The following is a 21145-nucleotide window of genomic DNA, read 5'->3' as shown; positions in this document are numbered from 1 at the left end:
GCATTTTTTACTCCATAATTTGTGCGCTTCCCTAATTTTGATTCAAAAGCTTAATATCTCCGTCTATAATCCAACATCAATACTCCATAACCCATATAACTATATTTCCTCGGCCTATTCAAAAGTAGGGGGAGAGAACCGAAAATGGAGGAAAAAGAACAAGAGCCGACATTTCAGCTATTGCATTGCATAGCTGTCGAGTTGTTGTTTGCTTGCTTGCCAGTGGTGACTCGACAGCTACACAATGACAATTGTTCTAACACAAAGTGTTCAGCACACACCAAATCGAAGTTATGAATCCATCACTAAATTAAAGTGACAATAATCTAGTAGTCAGACAAAACAGAGGATCTTTTTCGATAAAATACAACGAAACCATCCAAACATCTTAAAATACCTTACACATTACAATTTTCATGCAACAAACAGGGATTAAATGATTACAATGGTCAAAGTTTGTTGGTAAGCAAATTCAGACATGACTCTAACACAAGTCTTTACTTGATCTCCTTCTGCCACCACTGCGGCGTGAGAGACCACAAAGCAAACAATTGCCAAACCTGTTGGGAAATTTAAAGTTGCAATTTACGGTGTGAAGAGGTAGAGGAAAACATATGTAATAACATGACTAGAATCAGAGATGTTGTCTTAAACAAATTTTATGTATATATTTTTTGATAAATAAAAGGCTCCAACCAAATAACGATGAGGAAGAGTCCAACAACACCACCACCACAACAACAAAAACACAACCTACCAAAGTGCAACGAAGAATCCTAGTGCTAAAACAAGAGTATATATATATCTATATTTATCCACACTCTACAATCATATAAAAAACAATCAAAGAATAGGGGACTGTTGGTGAAACTTAATCTTACCGGTGGGAATTTGAAGAATGTTGACATCAAGTTGGAGAAAATTAATGGGCACACACTCACACACTCCTTCACCACCTCACTCGAAGCAACTCAAACTCAACACGAGCTTCCTCATCATGATCTATATAAAACACGAAAAGATTGTGACAAAGTAGTGTTGAATATTTTGGGATTCGGTGTGTGCAACTTAACTTTGTAAGTTGATCTACTAGATAAAACTAGCCCAAACTAGTAGTGGCAATTAAATTGAAACAATGCAAGTTCATAGTATTTTTTTATGAGAATCAGAATTCTTGCAATAATCTTGGGCCATTCAGAAATAATCATCCCTTAGATAACAGGAGTACAATAACAAGTAACAAACCACGACACAACAGCACATCACATTAAAATATAGTACTACTTCTGTCCCATAATAGATGGCACATTAGGAAATGATACGAGATTTTAGAAGATGTTGTTTTGTGTGTTAGTGGAGAGAGAATAATATATTCATATTAATATGAGTTCGAAAAAAAATATTCGCCAAACAATATATGTTAAAAGAGTGAAGAATATATATATATCATCACTAATTTCCATTAAAGAGAACTCACCTAGTAAACAAAAATATAGAAAAAAGTAAATACTGACCAGGACAACCTTGTATAATAGATCAGATAATATTAGTGATATGCAGTTTCTTATACTATAAAACATGGTAGATATAAGACTAAAGTATAAAATTAGTGTCGTACCTTTGCTCAAAGAAACTTTTGTGGTTCTAATTTGATCATAAACAATATGTTTGGTTCATATTTAACAGTTTCGTAAAAAAGTAGCCATGTTTAAAGTCCAAAATTGATCTCGTTCCTTTGCACAAAAACCCTATTTGGTTCTACAATAGCTTCTGTGAGGAACCATTTGGATTAAGTTGCAACTTATCTAAATATTCCATTTTGTCCTATAATTTAACGTTTAAAAGAAAATGATCACCCTAAGGTAATTGCAAAAGCAATTCAACCGCGACACATTTTAAACCCAACAACATGTTATTTTTCGCAATACCCATTAGGATGATACATTTTTATTAAAATCCTAAAATAATGAGATATAATTGGATATCTGCTTTGAAAAGACTGGCTCCAACCTAGTAGTACCGAAATCAAAACAACACAATATCATATTTTCTGTGAGGCATAGAATGAGTAAGCTTTTAGTAGAGAGATTTTTTTTTAAATTAGAACTTAGACAAAGGTGTAATTATAGTTACCAGCTTTGGGATTGGAGGCATTAGTCGTGATTATGGGGTAGATCGTTTACAAAATGTACATATGCAATTTTTCCTATAAATTAATAAAGTGAAGGTAATCTGGTGGTGAGGAGGAATAGACATGCAACTGTTTATAAAAGGGATATTGGTTCTTAAAACCATAAACGTTGACCAAATTTTGGTATTTTCTATGCACTTTAAAATTGGTCTTAAATATTAGTAATAAACTTTACATTATGTGCATTTTTTTTTATCATACTTGATACTACTTTCAATGTGATTTTCTATGTGACTTATTATCCTACATGCTACGAACTTAAAAAGTGATAAAAAATATTAAAAATATTTCATGGTTGCCCATGCAAAATAAGTTTTTCGCTGAAAATATCTTGTTTGGGTTGGGTTGGAAAATAACACATAGAATATTAAGTTGTGATATTGAAGACCAATTTGAAAGTTTGTGGAAAATACCAAAATTTGGCCAATGTTCATGATTTTAGAGACTTCATTTGTAAAATACAAACCAAGAAAAGATATTCAAACTCACGGATGAGGCGTCCATCAATATGGATGTCGGGGAGATGGGAAATGTTGGGCCATTGAGAATCAGCTGCATCACTTGCTTCTTCAACACATATTTCTGGGCATCCCTCAATATATATATAAGCTGACTAATTCAGTGAGGCGCCGCATTGCATCCATATGCCTTAACTTCTTACAATTTTGTATACGCAACTCCCTTAGAGATGACAAGTTCCCCAACCATTCAGGTAACTCTTCCATTCCAAAATTCATCAAGTTTAAATAAGAAAGAGTAGAGAGATATTGAATCGATTCCGGTAGATTTTCCCAACTTTCCATCCCCTTCAATTGTAAGACATTACATTAAGCGAGCTGCATCCTTGCAATATGCCATTAACAGTCTCCATTAATCCCCCCACACTAGCATCTATGGTTAACCATGCCAAGCTACTAAAAGGAGGCGGAATCTCAACAAAACAAGTGGTCATGCATTGAGGAACACCAGTGATTGTCAAATATGTTAGACGGGGGGATTTTAGGAGACGGGCAATTATTTCGGGTAGATTCTCTAGGCTACTTAAATCCTCCAACCACAAACGCTTGAGTGAGGATCCTAACATTTCACATGGCAAATACAGTAAAGCCTTGCATGTAATGATCTCCAAAGTTGTAAGGGATCTGAGACTTTCTTGTGATTGTTGTACGCCAAGATCTCCTATCCGTTTCAGATTTGGGCAATCCTTTATGCTCAACTTTTCAAAGAATTGAGGGTGCCTAGACCATCTGGTATTTCTCTCAAATTGGAACACTCAATTATAGTCAACTTTGAGAGATTGGGATTACTATAGAATAGCCAATCGGGAGACTTTCTACATCATCTACTCCATCTATCCTAAGCTCCGTTAGCAACGTTAATTCCGTTTGAAATATGTCTGCCAAAGGCTTATAGCTGTCAATACCACGAAACCTCATATCTTTGAGGGACGACCAGAAATGGGTAGGAAGGAAAACTCGTCAACACACGGCAATCCTCAATCGTCAAGTGTTGAAGGCGAGGAAATACACTGACAGCACTTGCATCCCCTGATTCTATTCCCTTCAACACTGTGAGCTTAGGCAAGTCATCCAACATGTCATCCAACATGAGCTCTTCTAGCACTGGGAATACAGTACGTGTCTCATCATTCACTGATCCATAGAATGAAGAATTTATGGACTTCACATTCTCAATCTGTACAACCCAAGACACTTGAGATTTGGCAACCGCCCAAACATGGGATTTCTTCACATTCTGAGCAGTCGGAGAGTCTTATCTTAACCAACTTGTTAAATGGTAGCCCATTATCAACTTCCATATTTCGAGCCCATGATGGAAAGCTTCTGCCTCCAAATCCAAATATCTCCAACTTCTTCAGACGAGAGTGAGGTTGGAGGCCTTCCAACACATTCTCATCATTAGTAGTTTCACCTTCTCTACCAGTCTCCCATCCCAAATACAACTCCAATAATTTTGGCTTGTTTGATAGTTTTGCTTTCTTAGCCTCTTCCTTGTTATGAACCCTTTCAAGGTATCAATTTGCAGTTTTCCTTTGAGACAATTTCAAATTTCCAGCTCTTCAATTTTGTAGCCAGTCGTGTCTCCCACCCTAAAAAACTGTTAGGGTCATGAGAGAAGTTAACAGACATCTCGGCAAACAAAGAACTCTACATCTCTCCTAAGATAGAGATGCCTTAAGTTTCTCAAGTTCTTCAAAAGTACTTGGAAGTTCTTTAAACGCAATATACAAGCTCTTCAGTGTCTGCAAGTGAAAGAGTCACCAATCAATCAGTGACAGATATTCATAGATGATTTGTCCTAGTACTTAAATAGGATTGATACACAAATAAAAATTCTAATGCATGATTAGTGATCAAATCTCAATAATTAGATAAAAAAAATGGAGGCTAGTTTTTTAAAAACACAAAAGTCATTTTACTATTGTTTTTTTTTATCATAAGGGATTTGAATGTCTATAAACCAAATCAATTTACAAAATGACCTCCTTGTTAAGAATTAATCAATCTAAAATAACCTAATTTGTATCTAAAAATGACTTCCATGAACGATTTAAAAGTTTTCCAAGACAAAAAAAATTGTTCAAATTAAAAAGTGACCAGACTGCATGTACAACATTCTTTCAGAAGAGTTTGGTTAAAGAGAGAACCTGGACCAATTGTATGCAGCATTGCCTTCTGACAGCAACCCCTCTTTGCCAGTGGATACAGTCGCTTTCTCTAAATGTCTAATGTTGATTGATGAACGAGCAGAAGTGACAATCATCAACACAGTTAACCAATCTTTGCGTAACTCCTGAATGTCAGAAAACAATCGGTTAACCAATCTTTGCGTAACTCCTGATGTCAGAAAACAATCATAACTAGAAGCAAACCTAAACTGAAGAAGTGATTAAGCAACAGTATTTCTAGAACTTGGAAAAACTGTGGGTCGATACAATGAGAGCAAGGGAATAAACAGCTTACCGATAAATCACATGAGATTGTAGAAATGTTTTTCTCCCTGAGGTTTTGGTATGTTCTCTAGATGTTGAACAATCCTTTGGAAAAGTCCCTTTAAGGTAGCATCTAGGTCAAGTGCCACCATTCCAGGAGTGCCAAGCAGGAAACGGATTCTACCAGCACCGGATGATAGGTATGATAAGGCATAGCCTCTAATGGCTGAGAGAAAACAAATATCTAGATTTCAGTAATAAATCAAATAAAAGGGAGAGTTCAGATTGTGCCACTTTGTTTTCCAGCAACCAATGTTAGCATTGACACACTATTGCTGCAATACAAGTGAAAATCTCAGGAGGGCTCTAGAAAGCTACAACACAAATGCTATGTTGAAAGTATTATCAGATCAGAATCAAAATAAGTAATTCCATGTTTTGACATCATTTTGGAAGTTGATTACTGCAACGAATGAAAAGTTCAGCAATATGCTAGGTCACGCGGCAAAATATTTTCAGTCTCATGCAAACCAACATAAAGTTCAAGGTCTCAAAATTCCTCCACAAGGAACCTAACCTGCAATATACTTGCGGACCAGACAGCAAAGCCGGACCATCCCATCCAATAAGAAACCAATGGTTGGGTCGTTTGGATCCTGCAATTGTAAATCAAGTAAAAAGATGAAGTGTTTAGATGCCAAAAAATTACCAAAAATCAAGAAAGGTAAAATGATTATATTTCAATAAAATAAACAGATCCAACAAAGAACTGCCCCGCGACAAAAATACATTTGAAAGAAACTTTTCTCACATTTTCTACTGACACAACTCGAGCTGTTTTGGATTTAGAAGACGCTACTCCGACATGCTGAAAGTACCATTAAACCTCACTCTGTGCAAAAGCATAGGCAGAAAAAACCATCTGCATAACCAGCAGCAGATAAAACTTAATATATACATTGACCTGCTGGCGTCTAACATACTGTTAAGTGAATTACTTGCTCCTTTCTTTCTCTGATCCTTACTCCCTCAAACAAGATACATAGTCCGAATGAGGATATTGGAAATTCATTATGCCATAGACATGCACACCTGGGTTGATCAGTAAAGAACAGGACCATTCTTCCAATTTCCTGCTTTAACATTACTCTCCTTTGCCATCACAGGAGTAAAGGGCTTGCTCGTGTACCTCACTGTACAGTAAATAATCAGATTACAAAATAATAACAATAGAAAATATCAACACAGTGTCAACGGTTGACATTGTGTTGATATTGTATTGGCATTGTGTTGACATCAAAATCATGAAATTTTACACTGTATTGACGTTGTATTGACACTGTGTTAAAAAATTTTGGAGTTTGTACAATATATGAGTTTGCATTTTATCACTACTCTGCACCAGTAACACTCAATATATTGTAAATAAGGATAGTTGAGTAACTCATATAGTATAAAAAATCATATGAATAAATTAATTACCCATGATAGAAAACTGATTCATAGATATGTAATGGTAACACTCAATATATATTACAAATAAGGATAATTGAGTAACTCATACTATAGTATAAGAACAAAAAATTAAGATAGTAATATATGTATCTCCAAAGAATGGATGCACTTTGGAGTTAGATGACTAAAAACTACTTAATAATATTATATGTATCTCCAAAGAATGGATGCACTTTTGGAGTTATATGACTGAAAACTACTTAATAATATATGTATCTCCAAAGAATGGATGCACTTTTGGAGTTATATGACCGAACACGACTTACAATGTGTATTCTTATCATGTTTTGTTTAGTTTAGTTATCAGTATATTATTGTGGTGGAGGAGCATGTTGGATGTGAGGAGATGGAGCACGATGGCCGCGGTGATGTGTGGAGGAGGAGCATGATGGCTGCCGGGATGGTAGTTGTGTGGAGGAAGAGCATGTTGGATGTGAGGAGCTAGAGCACGACGGCCGCCGTGATGGTGTGGTGGAGGAGCATGATGGCCGATGGGATGGTGCCGGTGTGGAGGAGGAGAGTGGTGGATGTGATGAGGAGCCTGAACACGATGGTCGATGGGATGGCGGTGGCGGCTGCCATGAGGAGAGGAGAGCGTGGCGGTGGTGGTTGCGGCGGCCGCGAGGAGAGGGAGCAAAGTGGAGGTGGTGGTTTACGAGTGTCCACAACATCTCATCCTCGTCATTTTTATTTATATCATAGTCAAATGATGATGCATCTTCTTTGTCTAATCCAAGAGCAAGAGATGGAGTGACAAGGAAAATCATGAATCCGATGAGAAATAAGATAGAATATGCATGAGACATTTTGCTAAGGTCGTTTTATAGTGATTGTTAAAGTTTTTCTGGTCAATAATATGGATGACATATGTAATATAATTATATTGACTTAATTATCTAAATTTAGTAGAAGTTAGATTAAGTGAATTGCACATTAGTGTTAAATTTCTAAAATCCATGACTGATAATTAAGTGAACTGATATAGTTAAGCTTATCCAAATTTAATAGTTGAATTAAGTGAATTGTACATTAGCAGTATTAAATATTTAAAATCCATGACTGGTAATTAATTGAATTGATATAATCAAGTTTTTATAGTTTTAAAGAGTTGTCAATGAATTGGATCAAAATTAGACTTGTCAAATGGGTTGGAAGCTCAGCCCGACCCAGCCAGATAACGTGGGGCCCAACCCAAAACTGAAAAAGTGGGCTGGTATGAGTCTCAATTTATAAATTCGAACCCACCCAGCTTAGGACCACCAGTGAAATGGGCTGAGTTGGGTTCTACAAAAATTATTTGTTCATATACTTTTAAATTTTGCTTATGTATTTTTTATTTAATATATTAGAAATTAAAAAATTGTAACATTTATTGAATTAAACTATGTATTGGATTTTATAAATAGTTACATTGTGCATACATTAATAATTTCTATTGTTTTGACCTGTTATTAAGTGAGGATTTTCCGTAACCCGACTCAAGCCTGCATCTTGGTAGTAGTAATTATTGACCAGAATTGATAGTATTATGATTGCATTGAATCATACTCCATCCGTCCCTAAATAATATGCACTTTGGGTTCGGCATGAGTTTTAATGTAAAATTGATAAAGTAAGAGAGATGTAGAGAGAAAAAGTAAATAAAGTATTGTTAGTGGAGAATGAGTCCCACCTCATTAGAGATAAAATAGTTCCAAAATTAAAAATGCATATTATTGTGGGACGGACTAAAAGGAAAGAGTGCATATTCTTGTGGGACGGAGGGAGTATTATGATCAAGTTAGATTGTTAGCATTCCCTCGAGTAGTTTAATTATGAGGATTTATGGGGTGCGTTATGATGTTAACTTTTATTAAATTGCTAATTTGTTAACTCATCAACGCAGTGTATATCTTGTGGTGGTATTTGGTTGCCTAGATAAAATAGTAACAAAATATAATTTAGGATTAAGTTATGAGATTAATTTAGTTAGATGAGGTTTGTTGAGTTGTGGAATTCAATCTCATGAACCAACACACTAAGTTTACATATTTAATCCCGAGATACAATTTTAAAAACTATATGGAATTGTGCATGTTTTGATGTTTTAAATGTGTGGATTTTATCATTTATCAATTTGTCGGTTTTTCTTTATATTTGTAAACTTATGGGAGTTGACCGTGGTATATTAGTTTGTCTTTCTTAATTTTGTAATTTGTTTATTTCCTTGTATGTTTGGGAATTTTCTACTGTATTTGTACGAATATAACGAAAATATGAAAGAAGAGAAGACAATGGTTGAATCAGAGCCTAAATTCTTGTGAATTAGGGAGTTCCAAAAAAATATCGCACGGTTAAAATCTCGGTGACGTATTACCAATACAATCATATTAATTTTATGAATTACTCATGTTAGAAAATTGGGTAAGACAGGGGATGCTCACTCCGGTTCGCAAGCACTTGTTTGTGTCTATGTGGATTTGAATGTCAGTAATGTTACAAGTATGAATCCTCGATTATCGTCGCTTGACGCCAATGCAAGGTTGATTCCTCCGGGAAATGACACGCCGTGTTTGAGCATTCATAGAGGTGTGGCAAAACTTTTCATTTTAGCATTGAATTGTCACGCCAACAATGTGGCGGGGTGTCCACCATGTCTTATACCCAACACGGTTCTCTATTGGTGATTTTGGGTGAAAATGATTAAGGGAGACGCACAACTATTCGGTGGGTATTTGATCCAGGAGGAGATACCGCGCCAAAGCTTCTACTTTCAACTCTCTTCGTGGTTTTATGGTTCCTACCTTGAGGAAAAGGTGGATTTCAACCGTGGGGGAGTTGATACGATCTTATCTCCCAATTATTTAGTTATATTTTGATTTACCGTATCTTTTCCATATTTGTTTAGATATTTGTTTCTTGTTCAATAAGTTAGGGTAGTAGTATTAGAGTATTATAAATGTGAGAGATTGTTATCATTTAATTCAATCAATGAATGAAATATTTTCTCCACCAAAGATAACGTGTGTTTTCCAATTCTAATTTTCGATTCCCTCCGCCGATCCTAATTGGACGCCGGAGTATTCTATCAATTGCCGAGTTATCTGCCCGACGGGAGCGACTCCCGCTCACAGAAACTCTGCAATCGTCTGCCGAGCCTGTTGGCAGCCGGAAATTTATCTCCACCGCCGAGTGAAACTCACAGCCGGTGCTTGTTAAGGGAAACGCCTTTAACATGCCAATAGATTAATGAATTGTTTGTGGGATGCTGCTGAGTTATATAAAGAAGATATTGAAGCAGCACATACTGAAACAGTCAGAGTTATTGAGCAAGCACATGTTGAAACAACGGTAGTTGTTGAGTCAACACATGCTCAAATAGTTGCTCCCGCTGAATCAGTAGAAATTGATCGAGCAGCGGGAGCTACTGAGTTGGAAGATATTGAAGCAGATGAAGCTAGGGAGGTAGATTCTTCAACATTATTTTTTATAGCAGCAGAATCAGGAAATGATGAATTCTTGGTGGAATTATTCAAAAATTACCATAATTTATTGTACAAAGTGAATGATAACACAAATACTCCCTCCGTCCCACTTTAGGAGTCCCGATTTACCATTTTCGGGTGTCCCACTTTAGGAGTCCGGTTGTAATATTCCATAAATAGTATTAGGCTCCACATTCCACTAACTTTTTTTACGCTCACATTTTATTATAAAACTAATATAAAAAAAAATAGGGCCCACGTTCCATTATCTTTTTTCACCAACTTTCATTTACATTTCTTAAAACTCGTGTCGAACTCAACTGGGACTCCTAAAGTGGGACGGAGGGAGTAGCATATTGTTAAGAGAACAATTCTCTTAACGAAGAAATTCTGTCACGAATCAAACAACACACGAATCCGGCGTCCCGGGCTTTGGGATCGGCGGCTGAAAACTTGAAGACTGGCGCGGAATTCGTACTCCGTCGGCAGCGGCTAAGTTTAGTTGTGTATTGCACAAGATATGTGGGCAAAATAATTCTTCATTAATTGATTGAAAGAATAATGAGGAGCCCTATTTATAATAATCTAGACCTTAGGGTTGGTTCGACCTAATCCTATACATCGGGAAAGAACCAACAAAGAAAACCCGACGGAGCTTATAAACCGCTCGACTCATTAATTGTTCAAAAAGGAAATAAACAGAAACAATATTAAAATAATAACTTAAAGAAAACGTAAGGCAAAAGTAACAAGACTCTGTCTCCTCTCCGGCGTTCCGTCGAACAGCTGGAGGCCGCTACTTGGACACAAAGTCTTGGTAGCGCTCCGGCTGTTTGATGTCCTTTCTCGGTCTCAGCTTCCTGGTCGTGACCGCGCCTGCAGCTTCGTCTGATGGTACCGCCAGCTCCTCACTGCCGGACGTTTCCTCCTCTACCCCCGAGGCTGGCGGGCTCTGCGTCGGCGACGACGCAGCCGTTTCTTCACCCCCATCGCTCTCCGTTCCTCGTGATCCAGGTGCGTTCGTAACAACTCCCCCGTCCTTAGAAACTTCCTTGTCCTCAAGGGAGAGTGTAGGATAGCGCTTCAACAGCTCCTCGAACGGTTCCCAAGATGGAGAATCCGAGCCATCCGACCACCGCACTAACTCGTGCTCCACCGCTGCTCCCTTATGCCACAAAATTTTCGAGTCTAATATAGCCACCGGCTGGGCCACTGGTCTGTTCCCTACGAACTGATCTGGAAGGGGTACGATCGGATCGTCCTTAACGAAAGCACGCAGAAGGCTCACGTGAAATACATTGTGAATGCGACTCCCCTCTGGCAGCCGAAGCTTATAAGCGACAGGTCCTATCCTCTCCACTATCTCGAAGGGCCCGTAAAAGCGCTTCGCGAGCTTGGCCGAAATTGGTCTCGCCACTGAGTGCTGTCTGTAAGGCTGCAATTTAAGCCACACAAAACTGCCCACCTCAAACTCAATGTGTCGGCGATGGCGATTTGCTGACGCCGCCATTCGCTGTTGCGCCCGTGACAGGTTCGTGCGCAATTCCTTGAGAAGCTCCCCGCGCTGTTTGATCAATTCCGCCACGCTATGCGGGGTCTTAGCTGATGGGGCCGACGCCACCAATAGGGGGGGCTCCCTACTGTACAACGCTTTAAAAGGGGAGGTGCCCAGGCCCGCGTGGTGGAAACAATTTAGCGCAAGCTCGGCCCAGGGGAGGAAGTTCGACCACGTCGACGGTCTGTCCGAAGTGAACGCCCGTAAATATTGTTCCAAGCCCTTGTTACGGATCTCCGTTTGACCGTCGGACTGAGGGTGGTAGGCTGTAGTAAAGTGTAGTTTAGTCCCGCTGAGACGCAGTATTTCCTCCCAAACTGCATTTAGAAACACTGAGTCCCTGTCTGAAACCAAAGTCTTGGGAAACCCGTGGTGGCGAACGACGGTATTGACAAATAAGTGGGCCACACGCAAGGCATCAAAACGGGTGGGAAGTGCCGCGAAGTGGGCGTACTTGGATAGTCGATCGACCACTACCATAATAGTGGTGTACCCGCGTGACTGTGGAAGACCTGTGATAAAGTCCATTGAAACGTCGTCCCAAACCTGTGAAGGGACAGGCAGGGGTTGCAGAAGGCCTGCCGGTTTTTGCGTCGTGTATTTGGTTGCCTGACATACCGCACATGCGTCGACGAAGTCCCGAACGTCCCTACGCATCTTAGGCCAATAGAACCCTGCTGCCAGTAGGCGAAATGTTCGCTCATGCCCCGGGTGGCCAGCCACGGGAGTACTGTGATGTTCCTCCAATAACAACCGTTTGAACTTGGATGTATGGCTCACCAAGATCCTCCTGTTAAAGTAAACCAACCCATCGACCAGGGAAAAATGGGGGGGGTGCCTCCCCGGCTATAATCTGGGCCGCGAGGTCCGACAACTCCGGCTTAGTCTTTGTCTCCAAACGTAAGGCGTCCAATAAACTAGGGATCGGGTGGGAAACCGCGGCCAAGCACGCTGCGTCGGCCGACTCGTCCTCCTGGGCCGATGCCCGCAAAGCTTCCAAAGCCGACGGTTGCTGTGAGTCGGTCTCCTCCCGTCGAGACAACGCATCCGCCACCCGATTCAACGCTCCCTTCTTATATTCAATACGAAATTTGTACCCCATAAGTTTACGGACATACAATTGCTGATCGGGAGTTTGGACCACTTGTTGCAGAAGCTCCTTTAGACTCTTCTGGTCACTCCGAATCACAAATTCCCTACCCAATAGATACTGTCTCCACTTCTGCACCGCTTCAACGATCGCGTACAACTCCTTATGGTATGTTGAGGCGACCCGTCGACGGGGACCCAATTTACGACTGAAGTAAGCAATTGGGTGTCCGTCCTGAATCAAGACCGCTCCTATGCCCACATCCGAGGCATCCGTTTCTACGTAGAACGTCTTGGCAAAGTCCGGAAGACGCAACACGGGTGTCGACGTCATGGCCGATTTCAGGGCCTGGAAAGCCTCCGTGGCCGACTGTGTCCATATGAAAGCCTCCTTTTTAAGTAGTTCCGTAAGCGGGGACGCAATCATGGCGTAATTTGCCACGAAACGTCAGTAATATCCCGTGAGACCCAAGAAACCCCGTAACTGGCGTACATTCCGTGGTAGTGGCCAAGCGGTCATTGCATCTATTTTCCGGGGGTCTGCCTTTAACGACCCGCCTACGATCAAGTGACCCAAATACTCAACAGTCGTGCAGCAAAATGAGCATTTAGATAGTTTGACATAGAATTCATTCGCGCTCAGGAGCGATAGTACCTGTGATAGGTGCGCGCAGTGAGAATCCAAAGTCGGACTATACACCAATATGTCGTCAGAGAACACAATGACGAATTGTCGCAGGAATGGCTGGAAAATGGTGTTCATTGCCGCTTTGAATGTAGAGGGGGCGTTTGTAAGGCCGAAAGGCATCACCAAGAACTCGAAATGGCCAGCATGCGTCCTGAAAGCCGTCTTAAAAATATCTGCCTCGTGCATTCGAATCTGATGATATCCCCGAGCGTAGATCAAGCTTTGTGAAAAACTTGGCCCCTCCCAATTCATCAAATAGCTCGTCCGCGGTGGGGATGGGAAACTGATCAGGTACCGTTGCCATATTTAGAGCACGGTAATCGATGCAGAAGCGAAAAGTGCCATCTTTCTTCCTGATTAACAATACTGGCGACGAGAACGGGCTTTGACTGTGCTGTATTATGCCCTGAGCTAGCATTTCCTTCACCTGACGCTCAATTTCTTTTTTTTGGAAATAAGGATAACGGTATGGACGGACGTTGACCGGCTTTGAACCCGGAAGCAGATGTATTCTGTGGTTGAAAGTCCGCGATGGAGGCATACCGGTAGGTAAATCAAACACCCCCTTGTGTGTCTCGAGGACGCGGCGGCACTCTGCAGGTACGTCGTCGGGGAATGTCGGTTCCTCGGAGGCACTAGGTGGTGACCCGTCGGTCGGTTCCAGGGGTACAATCTCGTAAAATTCATGTTCCGAAGAGAACGATGCTAGCAGCGCCAAAGACCGCAACGAGATCTACTGGGGGGGCGGTAAACTACCTTGCAAAATCACCGATTTATTATTTCGTCGAAACTCCAATGTTTTGCCTACGAAATCTGCTGATATTCGGCCTAGCGACTCCAACCAATCCATACCGAGGATCACATCCCAGCCATGAACATCTAGGATGTGCAAATCGGTTAGGAACTCCGTGCCTTGTATCGCAAGCTTTGTGCGAGGCGAGATGTGGGAACAAATTAGAGACGCCCCGTTTCCCACATATACGCGGAAAGGGCGAATACGCGATAACTGCAACTGCAGCGACTCTGCGAAGCGTGAGTGGAGGAAATTATGCGTGCTTCCCGTGTCGATCAAAATCCGCACGCGCGTGACCCCGAGGTCCCCGATGACCTGGAAAGGGACCGAACGACTGCTTCCCGAGAGAGAGTGTAGGTGCGATATATCCTCTGTGATCAATTCCTCGTCCGGGGGTTGATCGTCCTGTCCCGGACTTGAGTCGTCCCACTCCTCATCCCCAGCGTAACATAGTAACCGGGCCGCACAAACATGACCCGGCGTGTACTTCTCGGGGCAATGCCAGCATAGGCCCTTCCTCGAACGTTCCGATTTCTCAGCATTAGAAACACGAATCGGAGTGAAGCGCGGCCGCTCTTGCTCATGAGGTTGCTGGGGTTGTTTTCTGCACCGGCCCCGAACTGCTCGGCGGAGCGAGTGAGGGCGTATGCAGTCTCGTCTCCTTGGTAGGCCACTGCCGTCGTTGTGATGGTGACGACTGTTGGTACCTATAATCTTGATTCGCGGCTAAACGGAGGGCGAGCGCCATTGTTTCGGCCAACGATTGTGGCTGTTGTAACTCCACCTTCTCCTGAATGGGCATCTTGAGGCCCTCGATAAAAACCGGAATAAGAATGTAGTCCGGTACCCCTTTGACTCGATTCAAATACTTCTCAAACGTGTCGTGATACTCCGCGACTGACCCTGTCTGCACCAATTTGACCAAAGGGCCAATATAATTCCGGAAACTCTGAGGGTCGAAGCGGTGACGGACATCCTCCAAGAATTCAGTCCACGTGACATATTGGTTGTTGTTTCTGTAGTTAAAAATTCATTCTGCGGCCGGGGGGTCGAATAGCATTACTGCGTAGTGGAGACGATCCTCGACGGGCATCATGATGTGATCAAAGTAGTATTCCACCCGCGAAATCCAATTCGTGGCGTCGGTGCCGTCGAAGTGAGGAGCCCGCATCTTGACCCCCTGGTGCGGGTCCGGACTGTATTGGTAGTGGACCCGGTCCCGGGCGATTGGCGGGTCCCAACAAGACCCGCGTCGGCGAAGATCGCGCCCCCCGTTGTTGTACTGCCAGGGGATCCCAGGCTGATGGGCGCCGGGCCTGATACGGGACAATTCTATTTTCATTAACCCCTTCATGTTGCCAATCCCCCATTCTCCTCCAATCATCACGGCGAGAGAGGTTTTCCCCGCCTACCTCCTCGCGCACCCCTCCTGTCGCCGAACCCTAGGCGGCGTTGGCGTGGGACCGATTCAAACCGCATATCCTCCGTGTCCCTATATTCCGCATATTCCCGATCCTCCGAATCGTAATCATCGTCAGGAAGATCGTTATCCCGTGTGCGCGGAAGCTCCAAACTACTCACCCGTACTTCCAATTGATCAAAACGGGCCATGATTCGGTCAAACCCCTGGGTCAGCGGGTCCGTCGAGTTCGAGGTACTCGGTTGGTCCCCTCGTGGCGGCGGCCGGGGTTGGCCTGTCTGTTCGCGTCGGTTTCCCAGCGGCGGTCGGCGTGCGGCCCCGAGCGCTAGTTCCTGTGCATTCCCGCCGGTCAAAACCGGCGGCAATCGCTGCAAGTCATCGGCTATATCCATGAGTTCAAGAGAAAGCACCAGTTGTTAAGAGAACAATTCTCTTAACGAAGAAATTCTGTCACGAATCAAACAACACACGAATCCGGCGTCCCAGGCTTTGGGATCGGCGGCTGAAAACTTGAAGACTGGCGCGGAATTCGTACTCCGTCGGCAGCGGCTAGGTTTAGTTGTGTATTGCACAAGATATGTGGGCAAAATAATTCTTCATTAATTGATTGAAAGAATAATGAGGAGCCCTATTTATAATAATCTAGACCTTAGGGTTGGTTCGACCTAATCCTATACATCGGGAAAGAACCAACAAAGAAAACCCGACGGAGCTTATAAACCGCTCGACTCATTAATTGTTCAAAAAGGAAATAAACAGAAACAATATTAAAAATAACTTAAAGAAAACGTAAGGCAAAAGTAACAAGACTCTGTCTCCTCTCCGGCGTTCCGTCGAACAGCTGGAGGCCGCTACTTGGACACAAAGTCTTGGTAGCGCTCCGGCTGTTTGATGTCCTTTCTCGGTCTCAGCTTCCTGGTCGTGACCGCGCCTGCAGCTTCGTCTGATGGTACCGCCAGCTCCTCACTGCCGGACGTTTCCTCCTCTACCCCCGAGGCTGGCGGGCTCTGCGTCGGCGACGACGCAGCCGTTTCTTCACCCCCATCGCTCTCCGTTCCTCGTGATCCAGGTGCGTTCGTAACACATATTTCATGTTGCGGTTTCGCGTCGCTACGTCAATGTGTTCAATTTGATGCATGAGTTGGGTGGTACCAAAGATTTGATAGCAGCATGCATAGATGGTGAAGGTAATAACATATTGCACTTGGCGGCAAAATTGGCTCCTCAAAATCAGCTCGACAGCATTCCCGGGGCCTCTTGGCAGATACTAAGGGAAGTATTGTGGTTCAAGGTACAAAATTTTCTACTATTACATTTTATACTCCCTCCTTCCCGTAAAAATATGAAGCTTCTATTTTATCAACTTTTTTCTCTCTAATGAGGTGGGTCATCCTCCATGAACTATACTTCAATTTTTCAGGCGGTCGAGAAGCTCGTACGGCCCGCATTCAAACACAAGAAGAACAAGGAAGGGAAAATGCCTCGCCAATTATTTGTAGCCGAGCACGAAGACCTCCGTGCGGAAGGGGAGAAATTTATGAAGCAAACTGCAAAATCGTGCATGGTGGTGACGGTGCTCATCGCGATGGTGGTGTTCACGACAGCCTTCACCGTCCCAGGCAGATACAACAGCCACGGCGCCCCTATCCTGGAGAACAAGAGGATGTTCGTGATCTTCCCGGTGTTGGAGGCGGTGGCGACGCTCACCTCGATGCTCATGTTCCTCTCGATCCTCACGCCGACGCTCTTCTTCTCCATTGTGGCGATGATGGTGGCGTTCTGCTCGTGCTTGCTGTTCTTTGAGCACGGGCGGGCGGCAGATGCCCTGCTCTTGTTTTTTTTTGGGGAGTGTGCCAATAATGTCTGTGGTTGTTGAAGTATCGTCTCTTGAGGACTATATTGCGTTGAACCTATAGTTGTGTTGGGTTGTCCAGGTCGCACAACCGGTTGCACTCCTAGGTTTCTACTCAGGAAGCGAGATGTACCGTACAACCAGTCACACTCTTAGGTATATTATCACTTATATAGCGCTCTAATTAAAAGCACTTAGTTATGTCATATTGTAATGCAATAGTGTAAAAATATGTTAATGTATGTGGTATCATCTTCAAGTTTTAAATGAAGTTTCATATACTACTATTATAACTATAGGATTATGATGGGATCGTTTTCTGAATTCCTCTAGTCAAAATTCGCGCAAGGTGTTAGCCATTTTTCAATTGTGTGTTTAATTCCTAACACAACCATCTTATTTTTACAGTATTATATACTCATATGAAGCATTTTTTACTCCATAATTTGTGCGCTTCCCTAATTTTGATTCAAAAGCTTAATATCTCCGTCTATAATCCAACATCAATACTCCATAACCCATATAACTATATTTCCTCGGCCTATTCAAAAGTAGGGGGAGAGAACCGAAAATGGAGGAAAAAGAAAACAAGAGCCGACATTTCAGCTATTGCATTGCATAGCTGTCGAGTTGTTGTTGCTTGCTTGCCAGTGGTGACTCGACAGCTACACAATGACAATTGTTCTAACACAAAGTGTTCAGCACACACCAAATCGAAGTTATGAATCCATCACTAAATTAAAGTGACAATAATCTAGTAGTCAGACAAAACAGAGGATCTTTTTCGATAAAATACAACGAAACCATCCAAACATCTTAAAATACCTTACACATTACAATTTTCATGCAACAAACAGGGATTAAATGATTACAATGGTCAAAGTTTGTTGGTAAGCAAATTCAGACATGACTCTAACACAAGTCTTTACTTGATCTCCTTCTGCCACCACTGCGGCGTGAGAGACACACAAAGCAAACAATTGCCAAACCTGTTGGGAAATTTAAAGTTGCAATTTACGGTGTGAAGAGGTAGAGGAAAACATATGTAATAACATGACTAGAATCAGAGATGTTGTCTTAAACAAATTTTATGTATATATTTTTTGATAAATAAAAGGCTCCAACCAAATAACGATGAGGAAGAGTCCAACAACACCACCACCACAACAACAAAAACACAACCTACCAAAGTGCAACGAAGAATCCTAGTGCTAAAACAAGAGTATATATATATCTATATTTATCCACACTCTACAATCATATAAAAAACAATCAAAGAATAGGGGACTGTTGGTGAAACTTAATCTTACCGGTGGGAATTTGAAGAATGTTGACATCAAGTTGGAGAAAATTAATGGGCACACACTCCTTCACCACCTCACTCGAAGCAACTCAAACTCAAACACGAGCTTCCTCATCATGATCTATATAAAACACGAAAAAGATTGTGACAAAGTAGTGTTGAATATTTTGGGATTCGGTGTGTGCAACTTAACTTTGTAAGTTGATCTACTAGATAAAACTAGCCCCAAACTAGTAGTGGCAATTAAATTGAAACAATGCAAGTTCATAGTATTTTTTATGAGAATCAGAATTCTTGCAATAATCTTGGGCCATTCAGAAATAATCATCCCTTAGATAACAGGAGTACAATAACAAGTAAACAAGACCACGACACAACAGCAAATCACATTAAAATATAGTACTACTTCTGTCCCATAATAGATGGCACATTAGGAAATGATACGAGATTTTAGAAGATGTTGTTTTGTGTGTTAGGTGGAGAGAGAATAATATATTCATATTAATATGAGTTCGAAAAAAATATTCGCCAAACAATATATGTTAAAAGAGTGAAGAATATATATATCATCCACTAATTTCCATTAAAGAGAACTCACCTAGTAAACAAAAATATAGAAAAAAGTAAATACTGACCAGGACAACCTTGTATAATAGATCAGATAATATTAGTGATATGCAGTTTCTTATACTATAAAACATGGTAGATATAAGACTAAAGTATAAAATTAGTGTCGTACCTTTGCTCAAAGAAACTTTTGTGGTTCTAATTTGATCATAAACAATATGTTTTGGTTCATATTTAACAGTTTCGTAAAAAAGTAGCCATGTTTAAAGTCCAAAATTGATCTCGTTCCTTTGCACAAAAACCCTATTTGGTTCTACACATAGCTTCTGTGAGGAACCATTTGGGATTAAGTATGCAACTTATCTAAATATTCCATTTTGTCCTATAATTTTAACGTTTAAAAGAAAATGATCACCCTAAGGTAATTGCAAAAGCAATTCAACCGCGACACATTTTAAACCCAACAACATGTTATTTTTTCGCAATACCCATTAGGATGATACATTTTTATTAAAATCCTAAAATAATGAGATATAATTGGATATCTGCTTTGAAAAGACTGGCTCCAACCTAGTAGTACCGAAATCAAAACAACACAATATCATATTTTCTGTGAGGCATAGAATGAGTAAGCTTTTAGTAGAGAGAATTTTTTTAAATTAGAACTTAGACAAAGGTGTAATTATAGTTACCAGCTTTGGGATTGGAGGCATTAGTCGTGATTATGGGGTAGATCGTTTACAAAAATGTACATATGCAATTTTTCCTATAAATTAATAAAGTGAAGGTAATCTGGTGGTGAGGAGGAATAGACATGCAACTGTTTATAAAAGGGATATTGGTTCTTAAAACCATAAACGTTGACCAAATTTTGGTATTTTCTATGCACTTTAAAATTGGTCTTAAATATTAGTAATAAACTTTACATTATGTGCATTTTTTTTTATCATACTTGATACTACTTTCAATGTGATTTTTCTATGTGACTTATTATCCTACATGCTACGAACTTAAAAAGTGATAAAAAATATTAAAAATATTTCATGGTTGCCCATGCAAAATAAGTTTTTCGCTGAAAATATCTTGTTTGGGTTGGGTTGGAAAATAACACATAGAATATTAAGTTGTGATATTGAAGACCAATTTGAAAGTTTGTGGAAAATACCAAAATTTGGCCAATGTTCATGATTTTAGAGACTTCATTTGTAAAATACAAACCAAGAAAAGATATTCAAACTCACGGATGAGGCGTCCATCAATATGGATGTCGGGGAGATGGGAAATGTTGGGCCATTGAGAATCAGCTGCATCACTTGCTTCTTCAACACATATTTCTGGGCATCCCTCAATATATATATAAGCTGACTAATTCAGTGAGGCGCCGCATTGCATCCATATGCCTTAACTTCTTACAATTTTGTATACGCAACTCCCTTAGAGATGACAAGTTCCCCAACCATTCAGGTAACTCTTCCATTCCAAAATTCATCAAGTTTAAATAAGAAAGAGTAGAGAGATATTGAATCGATTCCGGTAGATTTTCCCAACTTTCCATCCCCTTCAATTGTAAGACATTAAGCGAGCTGCATCCTTGCAATATGCCATTAACAGTCTCCATTAATCCCCCCACACTAGCATCTATGGTTAACCATGCCAAGCTACTAAAAGGAGGCGGAATCTCAACAAAACAAGTGGTCATGCATTGAGGAACACCAGTGATTGTCAAATATGTTAGACGGGGGGATTTTAGGAGAC

The 21145-nt window shown here is 41.1% G+C and overlaps 3 long non-coding RNA genes and 1 pseudogene across 3 annotated transcripts; 1 reads left to right on the top strand and 3 right to left on the bottom strand.

Moving 5' to 3' along the window:
- Positions 1-4884: 4884 nt before the first annotated feature.
- LOC121776023 lies at positions 4885-5207 on the bottom strand. Its single transcript, XR_006045219.1, has 2 exons — positions 5176-5207; positions 4885-5005 (listed from the first exon to the last, which is right to left on the bottom strand). It is a non-coding gene; the product is annotated as an uncharacterized LOC121776023 (long non-coding RNA).
- Positions 5208-5334: 127 nt separating this feature from the next.
- LOC121776024 lies at positions 5335-6046 on the bottom strand. The gene is made up of 3 exons (XR_006045220.1): positions 5956-6046; positions 5722-5800; positions 5335-5370 (listed from the first exon to the last, which is right to left on the bottom strand). It is a non-coding gene; the product is annotated as an uncharacterized LOC121776024 (long non-coding RNA).
- A 1076-nt stretch (positions 6047-7122) lies between these two features.
- Positions 7123-17627, top strand: LOC121777861 (annotated as a pseudogene).
- Positions 17628-18233: 606 nt separating this feature from the next.
- On the bottom strand, positions 18234-21129 carry LOC121776022. The gene is made up of 3 exons (XR_006045218.1): positions 20632-21129; positions 18831-18944; positions 18234-18509 (listed from the first exon to the last, which is right to left on the bottom strand). It is a non-coding gene; the product is annotated as an uncharacterized LOC121776022 (long non-coding RNA).
- Between the last annotated feature and the right edge of the window lie 16 nt (positions 21130-21145).

Source organism: Salvia splendens, chromosome 18 (assembly GCF_004379255.2).
Source record: "Salvia splendens isolate huo1 chromosome 18, SspV2, whole genome shotgun sequence".
In the NCBI taxonomy this organism is placed as follows: Eukaryota; Viridiplantae; Streptophyta; class Magnoliopsida; order Lamiales; family Lamiaceae; genus Salvia; species Salvia splendens.
This window is presented reverse-complemented; position numbering and strand designations above follow the sequence as displayed.